At 52.3% G+C, this 14,000-nt stretch overlaps 2 pseudogenes; both read right to left on the reverse strand.

Moving 5' to 3' along the window:
* The window catches only part of LOC128946082 (28S ribosomal RNA), an 8,077-nt pseudogene extending 2,757 nt beyond the window's left edge, over nucleotides 1–5,320 (reverse strand).
* An 886-nt stretch (nucleotides 5,321–6,206) lies between these two features.
* Nucleotides 6,207–6,359, reverse strand: LOC128946077 (5.8S ribosomal RNA; annotated as a pseudogene).
* Nucleotides 6,360–14,000: the final 7,641 nt, after the last annotated feature.

A 14,000-nucleotide genomic window follows, 5' to 3' on the forward strand; every position in this document is an offset into this window, starting at 1 on the left:
CCTTGCTGGACCAGACCCTCAAATACATGCTGATGACAGATGGTGTCAAATGCCTTAGCAATGCCCACGAACACAACCCCCAGATGTTCATGCTCTCACTTAGCTGTTCCACCACAAGCTGTAACAACTTGAGGTTTTCGGCACAACCTGATGTGCAAATAAAACCCCGTTGCCGGGGGTTGATGGGACATGCTTTGGACAGCCTCACAGTAGCGATCCTGGAAAACAGCCTAATCACCACTGAACCAATAGTAATAGGCCTCCAGTTATTGCTATCACCAAGCTTCTCTGCATCCGAAGACTTGGGTATCAAGACTGTCCTGCAGTCCCGCAGCGCATCTGGAACAGTACTGGTGATAAGCCAGAGGCTGAAGATCTCAGTCAACCGGGGAAATTATTGCAAAAGGATTATTGCCTTTTGCAATAATCTGACCCAAAGTGATCCCATCTGGCCCAGGAGCGGAGGTTTTACACATCTCTCTCATGTTCTTATCAATCTCTTTTCCAGTAATTAGGGCCTCGAATGTGGTGTTAGCTGCCTCCTTATATGGAGGGAAATTCAGTAGGCCACCAAATATATCAGATGTATCCCACCTTCTTTTAAAGTGATCGTGGAGAACACTTGATGGTAATTGGCACTGAGAGGCTTCCGTGCTGTCCAGGATGACGCATGAGGCGCCTTCTATGTAAATCATACAGCAGTTGGAACCTCAAGAATTATCCCCTCTTAATAGCTCTTTTGCACGTCCAATTTGATGGAGTTTTGGATGCTTTTTGGCCACGGGAGGCCTGCGTCTTTTGACCCTTGATAGATTTAGTTTGGCTAGGCACACCCAGAATACCAAGAAACTCCTTATAAACATCCTTCACCACCCGACCTGGATCTTGCCCATCAAGAACTTTCTTGAAGGCTTCCCGATATTCCCGATATATGGTCAATTTGCCAAACGATAATCACGCTTTGATGACTTTCTGGAATTGGAGCTTTAACTGTCCCTCCTTGGGCAACTTAGCAAACCTGGCAGGATGTTCAATTCCAGTGGCACCTACTAGTCCTTCATGACCTTTCACGGAGGGACGCCTTTTATCACTAATCTGCTTTGCCATTTTAGTTGGAATATGCTCCGCTATAAGTTGGTTGATATTCCACTTACTGGCAAACTCGTCCACCAATTGTACCGGAAGAGCCTCTTTCTTCCTCCCCAGTCCATACCCGTTTGTGGGCCCCTCAGGCCGATGACTCTTTGGGATGAGAAGCAGCAATCCGCTCCACATTTCGCACAAGAGGATGTCTTATTCTCTTGTGCAGACCCAGGCCAATCTTAGTAGCGAACCCACGTTGGCACACCTCACAGACCCATTCCCCAGTGGGAGCCACACACACCACCCCCTTGCAGCGCGGGATGTGACAGGAGATACTGTGGCATTTTAGATTTTGCTTACCACATTTTGAACACCTGAAAATGATCTTTCTCTGTCCGTGTGCCCTTTTGAGATGGTCAATCAGCCCCAACATCCTAGTAAACCAGGTCTCACAACAAGGACAAGATGGTTGTTTGTCAGGCATGGACACGACAGGTGTTCTTGGCGTTATACCATCACCTTCAGACCCGTGAGGAGCCTCGGGTGTTTTGGGCTCTTTACTACCTCCCATCGTGCTCTCAGCCTCAGGTGTTTTGGGCTCTTCGGTACCTCCCACTGCACTCTCAGCCTCATCCTGGGCCATCCCCATAGGGGAGATCTCATAGGGCTCAGGGAGTTGCCCCAAACCCTACCAAACATCCACATGATGTACACCATCTTCTTTAACAATTTTGGAGTTAAAAAATTCCAAACTTGCAAGATCGAATCCCTCTTCCCTGGGCACAGAGGGCATAGATGGTAATTTGGCATCAATGACCCTTAGATCTAATGGGTCAGTCTGAGTGGTAGTCGAGATATAACGCAAAGCCATTTTGTCAGTCCGGTAAGCAATAAAGTGACAAGTCCAAGTGAGGGTAGAAGCATATAGTAGCTGACCCTCTCTCAAACTACCAACTGTGTCAACAACAGCCCGTGGACAAGGCTCTGTGCAACAGCGAACTAACTGTGCCAACCTTTTTGTTTCAGCGATTCGTGAAACTATTGTTGGGTGGTGACTCCAACAATAGGGAGGGCTGATATGCGCCCTCTCCCACACTGGGGCAGAAGTCGACTCAGTTACCACGAGGGTATCCGGCAGGACCACGAGGAGGTGCGACTTCCGCGGCTATGCCCAGTTAGTAAATATAGTTACTCCCGCCGTTTACCCGCCCTTCATTGAATTTCTTCACTTTGACATTCAGAGCACTGGGCAGAAATCACATTGCGTCAACACCCGCCTCGGGCCTTCACAATGCTTTGTTTTAATTAAGCAGTCGGATTCCCCTGGTCCGCACAAGTTCAAAGCCGGCTGCTAGGCACCGACTGAGGCGGGGCGCTGGCCCAGGGACCCTCCCCCGGGGACCCTCCCCCGCACAAACTGCTCAGCCGACGCCGGCTGCGGCTGCGCGCACACTGGCTGCACACCGCGGGAACCCCATTGGCGGGAACCGCTGGGGCGGTGGTGCGCAACGATGACGGCTGCCACTGGGGCACCGGCCGCGGCAAGGTGGAGGGCGGGTGGAGCGGGGAGCGGGCGGCGCCCGCCACAGCCGGGGCGATCCACAGGAAGGACCCGGTGTGTGTCCAGAGTCGCCACCGTGCACGCGCATGCCCCAGCGCCCGGGCGGGCCACGCGGAGCGCACTCACCCGCGCGCGGCACCTCGTCCAGCTGCAGCACGCACCCAGCCCCGCTTCGCGCCCCAGTCCGACCAACCCAGCCCTTAGAGCCAATCCTTATCCCAAAGTTACGGATCCGGCTTGCCGACTTCCCTTACCTACATTGTTCCAATATGCCAGAGGCTGTTCACCTTGGAGACCTGCTGTGGATATGGGTACGACCCGGCACGAGACTTACACCCTCTCCCCTGGATTTTCACGGGCCAGCGAGAGCTCACCCGATGCCGCCGGAATCGCGACGCTTTCCAAGGTGAGGGCCCCTCTCTCGGGACGAATCCATTCCAAGGCGCCCGGCCCTTCACAAAGAAAAGAGAACTCTCCCCGAGGCTCCCACCAGCTTCTCTGGGATCGGTTGCATCACCGCACTGGGTGCCTCGTGGCGCCCATCTCCACCACTCGGAGGATTCGGGGATCTGAACCCGACTCCCTTTCGATCGGCTGAGGGCAACAAAGGCCATCGCCCGCCCTTTCGGAATGGCGCTCACCTTATCGCTTAGGACCGACTGACCCATGTTCAACTGCTGTTCACATGGAACCCTGCTCCACTTCAGCCTTCAAAGCTCTCATTTGAATATTTGCTACTACCACTAAGATCTGCACCTGCAGCAGCTCCACCTGGGCCCACGCCCCAGGCTTCGAGGCGCACCGCAGCGGCCCTCCTACTCGTCGCGGCCTAGCCCCCGCGGGCCTCGCACTGCCAGCGATGGCCGAGTATGGGCCCAATGCTCCAGCGCCATCCATTTTCAGGGCTAGTTGATTCGGCAGGTGAGTTGTTACACACTCCTTAGCGGATTCCGACTTCCATGGCCACTGTCCTGCTGTCTAGATCAACCAACACCTTTTCTGGGCTCTGATGAGCGTTGGCATCGGGCACCTTAACCCGGCGTTCGATTCATCCCACAGCGCCAGTTCTGCTTACCAGAAGTGGCCCACTGAGCACTTGCATTCCACGGCGCGGCTCCACGCCAGCGAACTGGCTCCCTTACCCATTGAAGGTTTGAGAATAGGTTGAGATCGTTTCGGCCCCAAGACCTCTAATCATTCGCTTTACTGGGTAAAACTGCCCATTGCCGAGTGCCAGCTATCCTGAGGGAAACTTCGGAGGGAACCAGCTACTAGATGGCTTGATTAGTCTTTTGCCCCTAGACCCGGGTCGGACGACCGATTTGCATGTCAGGACTGCTACGGACCTCAACCAGAGTTTCCTCTGGCTTTGTCCTGCCCAGGCATAGTTCACCATCTTTCGGGTCCTAGCATGGACGCTCACGCTCCACCTCCCCAGCCCCGCGAGGGGGCGGCAGGCGAGACGGTCCAGTGGTGCGCCCGGGGCTGCCAGGCGCGACACGTGCCCCGGGATCCCACCTCAGCCGGCGCGGGCCGGCCCTCACCTTCATTGCGCCGCGGGCTTTCGACAATGGTCCCTGACTCGCGCACATGCTAGACTCCTTGGTCCGTGTTTCAAGATGGGTCAAGTGGGTAGCCGACATCGCTGCGGACCCCGGGTGCCCCAGCACGGCCCGTGAGCCTGGCCCGGCAGCGCCGCGCGGTCAGGGTGCACTGAGGACAGTCCACCCTGGTTGACAGCAGCGCCGGAGACTGGCAGGCCCAGCCCCCACACCCCTGCGCGAAACGCCGTGCTGCGAGGATGCCACTCCCCCCCCCCCCCATGAGAGGCGGGGAAATGATGCCCCCCACCACGGCGCCACTGATGTGGGGGGAGGAGGGCACAGTGGCAGTCCTTTCCCTCGGCCCCGGGACTGGCCGAGACCTGCTGCCCGAGGGCTGTAATACCCGCTGCTGCTCGCGCAGCACTGGACCACCTGCCCGTCGGACCACCTGCCCGCCGGAGGCCTTCCCAGTCAACCTGGAGCCGGTCGTGGCGCACCGTCGCAGAGGAAATGTGCCCGGACAGCGCCAGCTGCCGGCTGGGCGGCAGTCCCCGGACCAGCCTGCACCCCCCAGCCTGCCTCCACGGGCAGGGTTCGCCCAGGGGACAGAAGGGAGGCGGAGGCGAGGTTCCACTGAACCCGTGCCGACCACAACTCGCCGGGTTGAATCCTCCGGGCGGACCGTGCAGGCCCCACCCGTTTACCTCTTAACGGTTTCACGCCCTCTTGAACTCTCCCTTCAAAGTTCTTTTCAACTTTCCCTTACGGTACTTGTTGGCTATTGGTCTCGTGCCAGTATTTAGCCTTAGATGGAGTTTACCACCCGCTTTGGGCTGCACTCCAAAGCAACCCGACTCCGAGAAGCCCCGGGCCCAGCGTGCCGGGGGCCACTACCGGCCTCACACCGTCCACGGACTGCGGCCTCGATCACAAGGACTTGGGTCCCCCGAGAGTGCCGCCAGGGATTGGGACTTCTGTACGCCACATGTCCCACACCCCACTGCGGGGCAGGGATTCGGCACTGGGCTTTTCCTGCTTCGCTCGCCATTACTGAGAGAATCCTTGTTAGTTTCTTTTCCTTGGCTGACTTATATGCTAAATTCAGCGGCTTGCCATGTCTGATCTGAGGTCGCAAGGCCAAAGCTTGGCCGCACCTCCTGGCCCATGCAGCTCCTAAAGAAGCAGCATGCCAACAGGCCAACAGCCAGCCAGCTTCTCCCACCTACCAGCCTCACCTTCCTCCCCACTGGCGCCCTCGCACCAGGGGAAAACAAAGCCAGAGGGAGAGAAGCGGAGACAGAGTGCCCCATCCCGGAGATGAGAACCGAAAAGGGAGTGTGGCAGAGACAGCCCTGATGGGGGACCAGGCGGCACGTGATGGCCTTGGTGGAGAGAGAGAGAAAAGCCATGGTACTATTTGCGCCCCGAGACCACGACAGAAGAGGAGGAGGGCAGGCGAAGGGAGGAGGGGGTTGGAACATCTGTCCCCAGCGCTCTCGCCTCACGCGCACGCACAATGGCACAGTACCCCTGCAGTACCCACCTGCAGACAGCCGTCCACGTGGGGGGGAGGCTGGGGGTGAGGCCTGCGCCTTATCTCCCTCTTGTCCTCTCCCTTCTCTCGGCCCACGGCGGTGCTTTCAACGCTGTCTCTTACTCTCCTCAGCTGCCACCACCACCGTACCGCGGTACGGGCCCTGCAAGGACAAACTCTGCCCCAGTGGCTCACTCTGGGAGTGGGGAACTATGGAGCAGTCCTTGAGTCTGCATATAGGGGGATGAAGGCCCTGCGCGGCAACAATGACGATGACAGCCATGACGATGATGATGCCTGCTGCGTCACAGGGAAAAAATTGAGGCCGCCGAGGAAAACGCATCCCTTGCCAAACCCCTGACCGCCTTCCCTCTGGGCACCGGTGAGCCACCATCACCACCGCCGCTGACCACAGTCAACTGGCCTGTGAGGCAACCCCAGCTGAACCACCGTGGTGGCCGCTGGACGGCGACTGATCGTCAAGCAACACTCAGATGGGCGTAGCCCTGGCAGGAACATGGGGCCGCAAGTGTGTTTAAAGTGTGGATGACCAATGTGTCCTGCAATTCACATTAATTCTTGCAGCTAGCTGCATTCTTCATTAACGCACGAGCCCAGTGATCCACCACTGAGAGTTGTCTGGCTTTCAGCACCGATCCTGCACCCGTGGAGGGGCTGGGACCGCTCACATGGGGCACCCCTTTCTCTTGTGCTGAGGATGTGCGGGCACGTGCCCGGCTTTGACCGTCCGTACTTGATAGTCAGGAGTGCAGACATAGGAGATCCAGCCACACTGAACTGGAGTTCTTCCTCAAACCTCCACACTATGGTGGCACTGAAGGAGATCTGAGCAGTCTGGGTCCCGCCGGGTGCAATGATGCCCTCCTCAGGCGCAAACTTGAAGCAGAAGCCCACGTTTGCAGTTGAAGGGCTATAGGTGAAGGGAGCATCAATAGCTCCTAGGTTTATCAGTTCCACCTGCAGCAGCAAGAAAGCAAAATGGAAATACATGTGGAATCTTCCCTTCTTGTGAGTTATTGTCTAATGATGCAATTAATACCCAGAAATAGCAGACGATGCTATGAATGGCAAAAAAATACAACAGGACAAGTTCTGCCCTTTTTCATGCAAAGCAGTGGCAACTCCACAGAACTGGAGTCCACAACCCTGGGGTTATCCCATGGACACAGAGCAGTGCACCTCTGATCAGCTACACCAAGTTCATTCAGACCTGGCCCTGAGAGCAACATGGGCTGATTGCAGCTCTGTGTAGTCAATCACCCCAGAGCTGCTGCTGCCCCACTGAGCACAGCTCCAACAGCATCATCTACTCATCCACCTTTTCCCATGTCATGAAAACAATACACTGATTATGAGGCATCAGCATCAAAATGTATAGACAGCACCATCTTTTGGTAAGAAAACTCAGCATGTCTTTGCCTCCCACAGCCAAGCTTTTGGAAGTGTCTGGCATGATGTAGTGCCTCATTTTCTACCTCTTTCAGCTGCTCTCTCTTTGGTTTTTTTTGCAAACTTGACACTATTGGGGAGGAGGCAAATAGGTAGAAAAATGCTTTGCTTTATTCCCAGGAACACTTTTCTCTTTCTAGAGCCAGAGATGCACCAAGGCTGAAGTGTGGTGAGGGACTGGTCAGCAAGGGAAAGAACTCGCAAGTCCTTTGCAAGGGCCAGCACTGAGCCAGGAGGCTGGATGGCTTTCCTGTGACTTGCAGCAATAAGCAGGAGACACTTGACTGGAAGCTGTCTGCAGTGGACTGAAGCTCAAAGGCAGCCAGTTTCTTCCAGCTGCTTCTGAACAGCCCAGTCCAAAGGTGCCTTGTGTCTGGCACTGCCACAAAAGCCTCTGAACATCCCTTTTTGACCCAGGCTTCGTTTCATGTGCCAAGGGGTTGTTTTGCAGCAAGCCTCCCAGCTGATTCCCAAGGAAGGAACTGGGCCTTCATGAACAACAGACACGCCTTTCAGACCCTCCCAGATTTCACCAGTAGATCAAATATTCCCTGCTCACAAATGCCCAGGTTGGCAGCAATTCCACACTTCCACCAGGCTTGCTCCTCCCTCAGGAGCCATCAGGATCCACCCCAAGCCCTGCTGCTCACCTCATAGACATGGGGGGTGTCAATAGAAATGTTCCCAAGGTTCAGAGTAGGAGAGCTGAATTCTTCCAAGGGTCCTTGGCCTTCCCCTGAGAGGCGCAGGGGCAGCCTGCTCTCACAGCCTGGGGAGAGATGTCCATTGCAGTACAATCATTCCCTCTGTTATACTGGATTTTCCAGGCTGCCTCAGTGCTAGTCCCTGACTCTGAGCTGGATGCAACCAGCTCCTGATGCTGCAGGAGAGGATATGGACCCTCCTCTTCCCTCAGCCTTGGGGCTGACTTCTAATTTCTAACCCATTCCTTGGGCTGCTTTCCAATTTCAGCCACCAGTCTGCTGAGTTTAAAACATCTCTGCTGCCTTGTAGTGACAGGCCAAGGAGTTACAGGTATAAATTGAAAGAAAGGAAATTTAGGTTAGATATTAGGAAATTTTTTACTCTGAGGGTGGTGAGACACTGGAGCAGGTTCCCCAGGGCTGTTGTGGAGGTTCCAGCCCTGAAAGTGTTCCAAGCCAGGCTGGATGGGGCTTGGAGCTACCTGCTCTAGGGGGAGGTGTTCCTGCCCAGAGGCTTTTAAGGTCCATTCCATCCTTAACATACTCTGGTTCTATGCTGTCCTTCCCATGCACTTAGTGGAGCTTTGAAATCATTCAGTGAAGGCACAAAGCTCCTACAGAGTTTGGCAATTCCCAAACTACCTGGCCCAGGAGCACAGGACATTTTTGCCAAAGTCCCCAACTCCTGACACTCAGCACTGCGTTCTGTTTCCACAGACAGAGCTGCAAGGGCTCAAATCCCACAAAGGGAGAGAGGCAGGTGCTGGCCAAGGCTGCTCCTTCTACCAACAGCCTGGGCTCAGGGGGGCTCAGTCACCTCTGCTCTGCTGCTGTCTGGGCACTGGGAGGTGATCCAGGCTCAGGGAACACAATTCTAACTCAGCTCCTGCTGCCTGATGATGGATCCATGTCAAATGGACCCATCATCCTGGAGGCCAGGGGCCTGCAGGGGCTGAGTGCTTGTTCACTAAAGCTGTTCTGCTCTGCAGCTCTCTGGCCTTTGAAGGAATGCTGGCAAAGCCATGGCATGAAAACCTCTCCCTGCACTGCCTGGGCTGTTCTGGGATCAGTCAGGCACACACAGCATTCTGAGCCCTGGCCTGGCACAGGAGACTCCCTGGGACCTGCAGGGCCAGGGGGGATGTGCCAGCACTGCCCTGCTGACCAGGGACTCTTCCCAGCACTTCCATGGGAGCCCCGTAGGCTCAGGCTTGCACCATGGCTTCACTGAGGGGGAGAGAAGCAGGGCAAAGGAGCTGTACCTGAGATGCTGCAGTAAGCCACACTTCCATACTCCAGTGCTTCCAGGGGTTTGAAGGTCACCTTGATTTTGGCCAAACAATTCAGCCCAATTTCTCCCTCCTACAGCAGAAAGAGACAGCAAAACATTGCTCTGCAAATTTCACATTTCTTGTTTTCAACCACACTTCTGTAAGCCTCTGTTTAGAGCATTAGTAATGAGTGAACAACACAAGGAGCCCAAGGAAACACTCCAAACCCAGCTCAACACAGCGCTGGAAGCTCTCAATGCTCAGCTGTTCAGCTCCCACTCTCCACAATACTCCTGCTGCTCTGACAAAGGCTCTTGGTCACATCATGCTGCTGTCAGCTACAGTGGGATGCGACTGCCACTGTGCACTGGTGGCTCTTCACAAGAAGAGAACATGATCCCTGTCCTGGGTTGACTATATGATGCTTTTATCCCAAATCGTCTTGTTCTGTTTATGCTGAATAATAAGTGTTGCACCTTTAAGACCTGTTGCAGAGAGTGAAGGGGGGAGAGAAGAAGCAGCAGTTTGTTTTCAGACACCGCACTCACTCCTCCACAGTCCTGCTTCTGGACTGCATTGTCTGCAGATGGACAGACAGCGGTTCAGAGCTCTCCTTTGCTTTTAGTTAATTTAGCTTGCTGAGGCAAAGAAGTTCCCTGGACTGTGGGGTTTTTTTCCTTTCTTTGGACATGTTCAAACCTGCTCTGGACTGAACACCAGCAGAGCACCAACAGCTCCACCTGTGGCCACCGGGCTGGGCCTGGCCTGTGACATTTCCAGGACCAGAGGGACTGATCAGAGACTGAGTGAGCTGAACTGCAACCTGGGGAGGGACTTTCTCAGTTTGTCATCTCTTTTGGAGCAGCAAGGAGTTTTATTGATTAATACTGTTCAGGGTTTATTGTTTAATAAACTGGTTTTTTCCCCTTCAAGGAGGTCTTTTCTCCAGGACAGGTTGGGGGTAGGGGCCGATTGAATCTGCTTTCCTAGAGGAGCCCCTTTGGGGGTTCTCTCCCAAATTTGCCCGGAACCAGAACCTTGGAAATAAAAATATTAGTTTAACCTGTATTGAAAGAAAGCAGAGGCTGGCATTATTCTAGCGTTTACTCCAAGATGAGAAGGGATGTTGCACTGTGCAGACACCAGGCATTCATTGTCTCTCACAATGCCAGTACTCAGAATCAGGGCTCTGTTTGATACGAGGACGTGGTGGTTTGCTTGCAGAAACAGAAAAGGAAAAGGTTTTCTGTCCCTGTGTGCAGGACAACTCCAAAGGCCCATTTCAACCTTCCACCCTTGTGTCCAGGCTCACAGAGGACACTGGAAGGGACACTCAGAAATAGTGCAAGGCGTGGTTACAGGAGGGGATTGGCATTTCCATGATTAGTCTTAGGCTGAATTTGGCCTCACTTTCCCAGCAAACCATTGCAAGCTTCAGGTCAGAATGTGGCCTGGCAGTGCTCCAACAGCCTCTGCTGAACCTCACGTGTGGGGGGAGCCCCTACCTACAAGAACTGCTCCCTGTGGACACTGCAAGGACACGCACAGAGTGCCCTTGAGCTCAGGCCCTGGCAGCACAGCTTGGCCTTGTCAGGCTCCCAACCCTGCCTTGAGCTTCCAGGGCAGAAATGCTTTTAGCATTTGGCATTTTTAGGCGAGCTCTGCAGGTGCACCAGAAACTCAATGTCTTCCCTCCCAGCACATCGAGCCAGCTGAGGATCTGCCCAGTGACCGCAGCCGGGGGTAGAGTGGGTGGGAGGAGGAAGAGGGGGAGGAGGATGAGGAGGATGAAGAGGAGGAAAATGAGGTTTTCACCTATCACTTACCATTGGCTCAATGAAAAAAATGTCATCAGAGAACAGCATGGGGTCTTGGTGCAACTTTGCCTTCTCCCCCAGGAGCCTCAGGAGGGCAGTGTGATCTTCACCAGAGCCCTTCTCCTTCCCTGTTTCTTTCCCCTCCATTGATTTTTCCAGCCACAGCTCTCTCCGTGTCCACAGGAATCGATGCTGCCTGCAGCCACAGGATAGACAAAGCCAGCAGACTGTTTAATAAGCCACAGATTGGCAGAGAGAAGTGTGAGTGCAGGAGAGCAAAGCACCTGGGGAGGAGCAGCAGTGTGAAAGATGAGTAATGTGATGATTTATCAAAAAGCAGGATGCCCCATTGCAGGGAATGATTGGCAGCTGACTCCATTGATTCACAAGGCTGAACAGTTGCTTTATTAAACTATATTATGTTACATTGTACTACACTATATTAAAGATGCATACTATACTACAAAGAATACTAAAGAATACTAAAGAAAACTTGTGACTGTCTCCAGACAGCCAGGACAAAGCTTTTTCCAATTGGCCAAGGAAACAAAACAGTCCTCAGCAGAATCCAACTGACAAATCATTTCAGGTAAAGAATCTTCCTAACACATTCCACATGATAGAGATAAGAATTGTTTTCTTTCTTTTGCTCTGTGATTCTCCAGGAAAAAAAAAACCTTGGGAGAGAGAATTATGTGTTTCTGTTCAGAGAATGTGAATACCACAATGATTGACTCTCACAATTAACAGACAAATACCATGTATAGAAGTTAAGAAAAATTTCTTTTACCCCTCAGTTGTTATCAAGGGACAGCTGGGGTTGGGATATGTGGGAGGGTCGCCTTGTCACTACAGCGACATCTGACCTCCAATCAAGATTTGAGGAAGTAAACTCTACCACTGGACACTGAAGATGGAGTCAATGGACAGAATTTTGGGAGGGGCTAAAGGGTTAAAAGGCAAAACCTCCATTGTGTGGGAGAGCACATGGTGCGGAAAATCCTTTGTTCCTGGCGCCATAACATTTTCTCTATTCAGTCTTCTGTTGCATCTTTGATAAGGTTTAATAAACCTCTCTCAACTTATGAAAAGGGAGTGGCTATTTCTCCCAAGCAGCAGCTCCCCAGTAAGGGCTGACCCCAAGCCATGGGGGTCCCAGATGGATCAGAGGATAACTTGTTGTTCACTGGCCCAGCAGGGAGTTTTACTCCACACCTGCAAGCTCAGGAGAGGTTTCCAGAGCCAGCAGCCCTCAAGAGAACCTCCTGGCTCAAAGCCTCTGCCAAAAAAACTGAGGGAGAATCCACCAGCCACTTCAAGTGGTTTTTCCTACCACTGAGCTGCTGGGGAGGCAGATAAAGGTCATGGAGCAGGACTTCCCTGGGAAGGGGAGACAAAGCTGGGTCGCAGCTACATGCTACCAGCACTGTAAAAAAGTCACATTATATGATTGGCTTTTCGCATATATGAAAATAAAACATTGGTCTGTTCTGTTTCAGTCTCTATGCAATATTGCATAGGGAAATGTAAGATAACAACAATTAGAAATCAATCAGATAACGCACATGACCAATGACATATCTGCAATCATACCATTATCAGTCACTACAACACTGAACTGTCATCCCAGAGTCTGCGACAGCTGATGAACTTTAAAACAACAGAGAGCTGGAGAACTCGTGTCAAGATTCATGTTTCTCCAAACTCCCTTTGAAATCAGGCTCAGCTATCATACATGGTCAAATTGCCAAGCCAAAAGGACTTGAATACTTTTTGATGCAGAAAACATCTGGGCTGATTGTCAATCATTCCATTCAAGCAGAGCTAGAACTTGGCCAGAGTTCAATCTCTAATTGATGGACACCACTTAACACATTTTAAAACAAGACTCTTAAAAACAGAAATTATGAATAGGAAACCTGAGGATTAAAGATCAATCAAACCATTAAATAATTGAATCCCTCCAAAACTTCTGTCAGGACAGAAATTCTTCAAACACAGCAAACCTCCTGAATTCTCGGCTGAAGTACTCTATAATAACTGAAAAAATAATAACTGAAGAAAACCACCAAACTGGCAACCTGGATTTAAAGGAAACCTAAAAAACATGAGTAGTTAAAAAACAAAAAGACAAGATTCTGAAGAGACACGTGTCTTGTAGATGATCACACAAAGAGACAGTGAAACACATGAAAGCTGGCTGTAAATATTACAACAAGACCTTGATAATAATTCTTATAATAAATTCTGAGAATTCTCACGATATAATCAACTTATCAACAGGAAGTGTTTGAAGGGGTTATGACAACTTTTTTTAAGTATTCATATAGCATTAATAACAATCCTTATTTATCAGTATCACCTATAAAATCTAAAAATAACAAAGATTACAAACTCAATACCAACAAAATTCTGAATCATTGGAGAATCAGCTGGTGACCCCACAGATAGGATCTGATTGATATTTCTCAAATGCTCTGTCTTCAGAGACATTTCAGGTAATTGAATCATTACTAATACTTCTATCTTTCTACGGTGGTTTCCCTCCCTGAGAGGCATTTTGCACAACAGAAGATTTCCATTTATATCATATTTGGAATACCACTGATTTGCACTGGTTTCCCCTTTTTTCTGTATCTTGGGCAAAAACCTGGCTGCTTTCTCACTTTACTCTGATTTTGGACAGCTTTTTCACGTGTCCATCTTTTGCATCTGAAGCCTGATCATCTGGTAAATGCTGTTTCCGTCACTTCTGTGGGACCGGGCTGCTGCGGAGTTCGGTGCGCCTCACACAACATGCGCTGCACCCGCGAAAAATCTCCCGCTTGAGATTCTGATGGAGGCTGAAACTGTGTGCTGGCTGCCGGGGCTGGCTGCGTGCCCGCTGCCGTGGGACCGGAGCAGGGCCGGTCCCTCGGGCACCCCCTGCACCCAGACCGCGCCCGGTCTCTGCCGCTGCCCTCACGGGAGTGCGGATGCCCCGCCCCGACCGCGCCTCCCCTGCGCTTCTCTCGGC

This window comes from Melozone crissalis, unplaced genomic scaffold (genome assembly GCF_028551555.1).
Source record: "Melozone crissalis strain CALT ecotype California unplaced genomic scaffold, PUWL_Pcris_2 ptg000073l_1, whole genome shotgun sequence".
Lineage (NCBI taxonomy): Eukaryota > Metazoa > Chordata > Aves > Passeriformes > Passerellidae > Melozone > Melozone crissalis.